Raw genomic sequence first — 8,226 nt, forward strand, 5'->3', positions numbered from 1 at the left:
CATGGGCTAATGAACTGTCTTGGTTGGGCTCCACCCAAAGCAGCAGAGCACCGAGCAGCAAGCAAGGCGGCGACACGGGAAACACGTACAGCTGGGGTAAACTGGGTTATTGGCCGAGCAGAGCACAGCCGCACACCGCTGCTTCTGATCTGGCCGCTATGTCTCGCCCCGCCCCGGTCAGCTGGCCGCCAGACGAGCGGCACGCCACGGTCATAACGGCCGAGGTCGCGAGCTGAAATACGAGCCCGCGGATGTCTTTCACTGTCAATGTATTTGGCCAGGATTATGGGGCAGGCGGGGCGGACCGCACAATGGGAGATAAACGTTACGAGCCGACGCGAGCGGTGCGCGGCCGGCGACCTTCACACTATCGCTTTTCAGCCGCCGCGCCGGGATATTGTTGTCGTTATTATTATTATTATTGAGAAGAGAAGGGGGCCACACAGAAAGGAGGCAAAAATATGTAGGAAAGCGCGGGAGAATGCCCAGATTCCTGAGCGCTCGTTTTCCTCTGTTGTGTTCTCTATGGTGGTGGTCGGGCCAGAGGGTAACGCCCCGCGCTGTGTGGACCGCGACGGGAAGACGAGCATCATAGCCGGGCCGTTACCGCAGAGTCAGCGCGACACACGCCAGGTTGCGTCATTAAAGTGTCCGACTAATCAAGGGTAGCTGGCGCACCGGCGCGCGGCGCCACTCCATGGGACTTTTGTTACCGTTTGTATCTCTCTCTGCTGCTGTTTGGCCTTTTTTTACGGCGCGGACTAAAACTAAAAAGAAAACGAAAGGGAAAAGATCAGCTGCTTGCTATGGAGCCGGGTGGGCTGGTGAGTCGGTCAGGAGGCAGCCAGGAGCCGGCGGGGCAGTACAGGCAGTGGAACAAAGACAGAGGGAGATGCTGGGCCGGGACCAGCCGGGACCCGAGTGCAACGAACACACAGACAGACTGGACGTGTTGTAACGGGGATCGTGAGCGGCCTGCAGCGCGCGCCCGGCCCAGCCCGCGTGTTTTGTTTCGCCGAGCGCTGGCGGCTGCAGCCAGCTTTTCGTAAAAATTGACCAGGTAAATGAGCTGACCAGCTAGAGACAAACGAACATGTGCTCAAATTTCAATTTTGTCATGTAAAAATTTTCCAATGAAAAAAACATTGAGTATTTTGTTTTAGATAAGTAGAGATAGCTGTAGGGTAGAAACTACTTGTACAACGCACGTATCGATGCCAATACAAAAAAAAATGATCCTTTGAGGAGGACTCCGTATACTGCCTCCAGATTCGTCAGCATGCCAGCTATATCGGGTCTCTGCTCGATCTACTTTCGTTTGTTTGCGCGAGTGTCGCTTGTAAAGGTCCCCCGGCACCTACACTACAGGTGATTTCGCCAAATGTTTATTGTGAGTAAAGGGTTTAACCTACGTGACAAACGTCAATCCTCGCCCCAGGCGGGTGGCGGCGCGGCGGCAGCAGGCAAGCCCGGCAGGTCGTAAAGGCAAGACCCGAGTCGCAATAAGTGTCGCTTCGCCATGCACTTGGGGGAAAAGTACGAACGTCTCAGAATCACGGAATGAAAAGACAGGCGCGGGGGGGATTTTGTCTGAAATGCCAAGGATTCCGAACGCGTTTCGCAAACACTCTGTGCTCCAATAAAAGCCGGAGTGGCAGGATGGCGCGTTGTGCTCGCGCCGCGGCTCGTGGTCTGGTCAGCTGCTCATCTCCCCCAAGAAGTGAACGCGCGGGCGCCCGAGCCGTCTTCGGGACGCGGAAAAAAAGGACTGATTTATCTCCAGAGGGAGAGTGACTGTCTGCGCATGCCCTAACGTCTAGCTGGCCCGGCCACGCGCGCGGTTCCGCCGGAAAGGTGCCGTTTTGCTGTCCGAGAGAATCGCCAGAGCCTCAGCGGCGGTAAAAAAAAAAGGCAAGAAAAGAAATAAGGACGACGGTATACGGCAGGCGATGGTACGTATGGCACTCGAAGGAAGCATGGTTATCATCACAACAGAACGGCTACATACTTTCTCTGCCCGCCCGCCGTTTTCAACGTTGCATTTCCTGTTTGTTTTTGAGCACGCAGGTATAGTTGGCTTGGCAATGCTGCGAGAGTGAGAGGAAGAGAGAGGGGTGCTGGTCAGACGTAAGACATGGGGGACGGACGATCAGTGGCAGCCGGACACAGGCTCACAGGCATAAAAAAAAATTGCAGAACCAGTTCACCCAAAGTCCTTCCCTACCGTGTCGAACTCCCCATCATCTGGAAGAAGGTGGCGAAATTACTAACACTGCTCAGTCGGAATCCTCTTATTAAACAGAGTCACAACAAACACGAGGTAGGGCAAAGGGAAGAAAAGGCGGGCAGGCACCGCCGAGCTGAGCGCCAAATAGGAACAATCGCCCGGCCAACCAGCTGATATTTCGTAACATCAATTAATTCTAATAGCCGCCGCAGGTTGCACTGAGCTCGGGGCGGCTGCGGCAGCAGGGGGGGCAGCCGAGCCATGGCGCCAAAGGGCTCCGGCAGAGGGCTCCACAAGCATCGACAAACTATCAGAAAAGAAAAAACGGAAAAAAAATAGCACGGCGATGACAGGAACAACGGTGAGTGGTGAGGTCAAACCGAAGCGCAAGGTCCGTCCCGCAAGGTCGAAAAGTTGTAGCAAAGTTGTAAGGAAAACAATGTCAGTTGCAGACGAGTTTCCCCAGCCCCGCACAATGTGCTCTGTCGCGTAGGGCGGCTGCGGCCGCCGCGGCGGACTGGGGCGGCGGGCCGGCGGCGCCGTCCTTGGCGAACAACGAGGCATTTCTCACGATACAGCAATTTTCGGGCCGTGCGGTGCGGCGCCGGCGCGGTGCCAGCGGCGCTAGCCAGTGTCGTGTTACTCATCTCCTTGTTGGCCTCACTCACCTCGGCCCGCGCCGCACCACGAGCTGCAGGCAGCGGCCCCCGAGGCCCGCAGCCATTACCGATTTTCTCCCCCATTCCCGCCAACGGCCGGGGCTGCTGCTTGTTGGCTGTTAGCATTTTCTGAAGCACACAGACACCCCCGGCGGTTGCACGACGCGTACACCTCGCCACGACTTTGTCTCCGTTTTATTGCCCCTCCTCCTCAGCAGCAGCGGCAGGGAGTTAGTAGTAGTAGTAGTCGCTGTTTGATGTACGGGGCGGATAAAAGCTAAACATCACCCACGAAATCAAATTACCTCCTTCGCCTCGCTCGCATCTTACGAGGAAAGCACATGTAATTGCAGCAGCGGCCCGGGCCAAGGTCACGCCGTGACAGGGAAAGGACACTGCCGCGTGTGTCCTGGTCCTGTCGCGTTACACGTCCCCTCACTGTGTGTTTATGTAACAGTGACTGACCACAGCGGTACGGGCCGCACGCCCCCCGATTGTTCCATTCCATTATCCAAAGCCAAAGCCAGACCGCAGCTCCCAGCCGCGTTGGCAGACCAGATTGCCCCCACCCTAATGAGTTAATTCGACTATTTCTGTGCCCCTTTTTTCCCCTTTTTCATTCCTCTTCCTCGACACTGATGCAGCAGCAGCTGGCTGTATGCTTCTCGCTGTGAGGTCTTGTCATGTCGCGAGGCAATTTCTGGCGTAAACAGAGAGCACAGCGGTCCGTAACGAAATGAATGTGGCGAGTAAATAAGGTATGCTCACACACGAAATGAAAACTGAAAGTGTTTCAGACTTAATATCACTGTATTAACGTCAAAAATACTTATCATTTTAGACCTTAGACAAATTTAACGAGAAAACTCTTGCAAGGTTTTAAAAAGAGAGTCTTTGATGATACATTCATTGTTTCACTGAAAACATAATTCAGTTACTACAAGTCCAATTAACGAACGCCTATATTTCTTACGCCTTTCTACCGCATAACGTGACATGGTAAAATAGGGGAAGAGGAGCGCGGCGAGGCGAGGCTACTAACGGCGTGTTAATAATAGGCAGCTGCGCGCCTCGCTCTCGCCTCCTCCCCGCTGTGCTTTACTGACGCGACCTTGTGGGGGTCAACATACGCCCGAGCACTACGGATGCGTGCCCACTCCACTTGCGGCCCACAGGGGTGCGCGGCGCGTGCATTGTGTGCGATATGCAAAGAACGAGAGAGAGAGAGAGAGAGAGAGAGAAACTAATGCCGCTCCGCGTGTGTTGCAAGCGTTACAAAAAAGGACGCGGGGAGTGACAGAACTAGTAGTGTTTGTGTGGTTCGAGCCCGCCGTCACCGTGCGCGCGGCGCGTGCGTCGTTGGGCTGGCTGCTGGGTGGTGGTGCGCGGGTGAGAACGGGGCCACCCTCGTTGCTGCTTACCGAGTGCCGCTAACAACTCGAAGGTGAAACCTAATCCGCCAATTTATCTCCGTGTCGGGTGCGTCTTGGGAGGCAAAGCAGCGACACAATTGTGTGTTTCTGGAGCCAAATTGCTGCCCCTGCACTACCTAGAGTACTCTTCCGCGCCGCACTACGGCAGGGTCATGCCATACTGTTAATCGAAAGCTGTGTGAAAAACAGAGTCATTGTCATTGCCTCAAATTACATTCACTCGTAAATTTTTACACGAACGATAAAACTTGCCACCGGATACAGGGGGGAAATAATTGCTATACATAAAATGAAATGCATGGTTTTAAAGTTTCCCGTTGTATTTTTTTTGAGTGGCAGTTGAAAGTAGATAAAGTGTCTTGTAGTAGCAGTAAACACTTCGGTCCGGCACTTGGCCTATTTGTGATTTGCTGCCGAGTGGCGCAGGGACATGCCGACAGGGCGCCGGCGCCGGGAGCCCCGCTGCGCGCCGCCGCGTTCCGGTGTCCGGCTCGCGTCCTCGACCGTGAGCAGAGCGGGGCGCGGCGGCGGGGCGCTACCCGCCGAGTAAGCCTACACCGCGCCCAGCCAGCTCGGCCGGCCGGCAGCCGCAGCCCAGCCGCAGCCGTACCGTACCCACGGAGCCGCACCCTCCTCCTCTGAGCCTGAGCCTGAGCTGAGCGGAAGGCTTCGTTTTTCGCATCGAGTGATGATAGGATCGCCCGCAGCGGCAGCAGGGAAGTGATGGCGAGAGATGACCTCACGCGGAAACAGTCCGCGACGGTTAGTTTTGTAAAAGTTCCCGCGATGCCGGCAGCACAGCGGACAGGTCCCGCGCGCGTCGATGCCTCCCCGCGGTCTCTGGATTAGCTAATTAACTATGTATATCCGCGCGCTACGGCGCTCATCTCCCTCCCGTCTTTCTGACATTTTGCAGTTTAAAACCGGCGCACCATGACACAAATCTTTTTTCGATCACCCATTTTTGCTCGCGACGGCCTCTCATAAGGTTTCTATCTCCGTGTGTGATTCGAGGTGAGTCACAATGCTATGGATCCCGTACACCTACGGACCTGCGCTGCGCTGCATGCTTGCTCCTTTTGCCGAGTTCACCCATGCGTGGACGCGGCTGCAATGTGCGCCCGGCCGGCGGCGGCCTTGCGGGTGATCATCATCTCTTTCTGTTCTGCTACACTAGACCGCGCGCCACAATGGGAGCCGGGGGCCGATAGGCCGCCCCGCCGCGACACACACACACACACACACACACACGTGCGTTTACATGACGCGGGGTACACCACTACGTGTTGCCTCAACCGGAAACAAGACGTACACAATTACGTCATTTTCAGGAGGTGGGGTACTTTTTTCTCCTCCTCGGCCTTTCACTTGAACTTACCAAAAGAGTTACTGGAAACAAACAGAAGTGTCTGCGGGGGGAATTCATGAAATGTATCCGCGTAGACAAACTTTTTTATGGGCGCCCATCGTCAACTTTGGTCCCAATAGTTATCAGAAGAGCGATTGAAAAGTAATATCACCTCCAAAACACGATAGCTAGTTCTAGTTCCGTCTGTCCTCGTCCGCGCGTCTTCCGCGAGGACAAATATTTTTCTCTCCGCGACCGCGACCCGACGATCCGGTGTCGATATATCTCCGCGTCCATTTAGTTTAGTGGGGCGGCGGCGGCGGGAGGCGCCATCCATTTCCAGAGTCATTAGGGACCCCCGCGCCCGCGGCCTAGCGGCGGACAGGAGTCCCAAGGTCGCGGCGGCTGGGCGTGGCACCGCCGCCGGCTGAGCCCCGGAGGAGGAGGAGGGGGCAGGGTCCCGGTCGGGTATCGCGATGTGACGATCCTGAGGGAGGAGCGCGCTGAAGAGTACGCACGACGCACGGTCCCACCCTGAGCAGAGCACTCTCCAGAGCGCCGAACACCCGCTGCAACGACACCGACACGCCCTGACCAGCAGCGATCCGCTGCGCACCCTGAGCGCCCACCCTCCTGTCCGAGTACCCTCGGGGCGTCTCATCTCTCCTCCCCCACGCACCACGCACAGCAGGACGCCTGTAATTATATTTGCATTCTGATGACGGCCGATCGAAAGGCCAAGCGGCCAAGCGGTCAGCGGCACAGCGCGGCGAGCGCGGCGGCGGCGCAGCCGAGTGCGACCAGAGAGGTCATCGCCGTCCTGACGACGGGCATCGGGGCGAGCGCCGCTGCAAGACGGGATAGGGAGGGGGGGGGGGAGATGGCCGACCGAGTGCATCATAAGGATCATCCAAAAAGTGCGTCCGTTATTTTCCGCTGAGAAACCCGCCAAGTTCAGCCGCAGCCTCTGCAAGCTCCTATAGCGCCTGCTAGGTAGGCAATATCTCGCATGCAGTGCATGCGTGTGCCGCGGGGTGGCCTACCCGGAGTCTCGCAGGCGCTCGGTGTAATGCCGAATGAATCTCAGAGACAAACGGACGAACTTTCTGCACGAGTACTGAAACCACACTGTAAAAAGCTTACGAACTAAATACTTTGCAACGTTACGAACAATTTTCGTTCTTTGTATTGCAAAGAAATTGTTCGTATTGCAAAGCGGTTGTTTGTAAGGCTAGACGGGTCTTACGAACAATCGGTTTGCATTACGAACTATTTGTTCGTAAGCTTACGAACAATTAGTTCGTAATATAACGCTTCAAAATCCTTCGTAAGCTACGAACGTTTTGGTTTGCATTACGAACCTATAGTTCGTAAGCAATTTACAGTGCAAAACAATTGCAGAGTATGAACTTCCCTCATTTTCTTCGTATAGTCTAGCGTTTCCACAGCCCTCGTGCGTGTCCTCTCCGCTGTGCTATGTGCACCGCGCTGCCGCCGTAACCGGGCGGCCCGTCCGGCACACCGCTGTGCGCGATCCTGGTGCAGTTAGGCCCCTATACGCGAGCGACGCCCGCCCCGGCCGTTGCACAACAGAGTGCGAGCATGTGCTCCTCGTGTCACCTGGGCTCGCTTAGCAGCCTCCGCTGCGCGAGCGCTCTGTGCGGCGCAGCGGTGCTCGCGAGCCGCGGCCGGCCCGGTGACCTGCTTTTAGCTCTTCAGCGGGTCCAGGTAACCGGCGCCTTTTATTGAGCAGCGAGTTAACATAAGGTGCGTCATTTGAACGGTCTTCTTGGACACAGAGCTCAAGGCGCGGACGCGGGCGTTTGAAAGCCGGTGCTCTCTACCAAACCGGACGGATCGGCGCCGCACAGGTTCTAGTTTCGTACTTTACATTGATTTTGTAGCGTACCGCACTCACGCGTGAGGGTTGCCTCTGCCTCCGTGAGGTCCGGTTTGTAATGGATCGCCCAGAAAGTACGTCAGTTTTCATCAGATTCACTCGGCAGATCACGGGAGCTCGGCGCCTGCGATACTCAGGTTAGGCCACCCCGCAATGCACACATGCACTGCAGACAAGATATTGCCTGCCTACCAGGCGCTATGAGAGCTTGCGGGCGACGGAGGCTAGGCTCAACATGGCAATAGGGTTCGCAACGGCGGCGAACGACGGACTAACTTTCTGCATGATGGATGATCCCTAAGGCACAATGGTCAGAGAACCCAGGAGGAAACCGGCCTGCTTATGAAGTGCCCCATACGATGTGGTTCACCCTGCTTGCGCGCTTGCGGTCACATTCGATGACGGTCCCGCGATACGCGTCCGCTGCGGCCTGCGGCTGGCCCCGCAGCACCGGCCGGACGCCTCTCCTCCCTCCTCCTCCTCCTCCTCCTCAAACTTGACCCCCTCTCCTCTCACGTCCGCTACGCGCCGAGCGGCGCCGCCAAGGGCCCCCGCCCCGCGGACGCGACAACAATCAAACAATTAGCAGCTGGATGGATGAAAGCCTTTCTCTCCCCGCGCCGCCCTCCGCACCGCCGACAATGCTCCGCCGCCGCCGT

The 8,226-nt window shown here is 56.5% G+C and overlaps 1 protein-coding gene and 1 long non-coding RNA gene across 5 annotated transcripts in view; one reads left to right on the forward strand and one right to left on the reverse strand.

Annotated features, from left to right (window-relative positions):
* Nucleotides 1-8,226, reverse strand: part of LOC127749289 (uncharacterized) — a 174,174-nt gene that overhangs the window by 155,484 nt on the left and 10,464 nt on the right. The gene's annotated exons all lie outside the window — the stretch shown is intronic.
* The window catches only part of LOC113218423 (uncharacterized), a 41,138-nt gene that overhangs the window by 20,276 nt on the left and 12,636 nt on the right, over nt 1-8,226 (forward strand). The window lies entirely within an intron of this gene.

This window comes from Frankliniella occidentalis, unplaced genomic scaffold, assembly GCF_000697945.3.
Source record: "Frankliniella occidentalis isolate FOCC.00 unplaced genomic scaffold, Focc_3.1 Scaffold43, whole genome shotgun sequence".
Taxonomy (NCBI): Eukaryota; Metazoa; Arthropoda; class Insecta; order Thysanoptera; family Thripidae; genus Frankliniella; species Frankliniella occidentalis.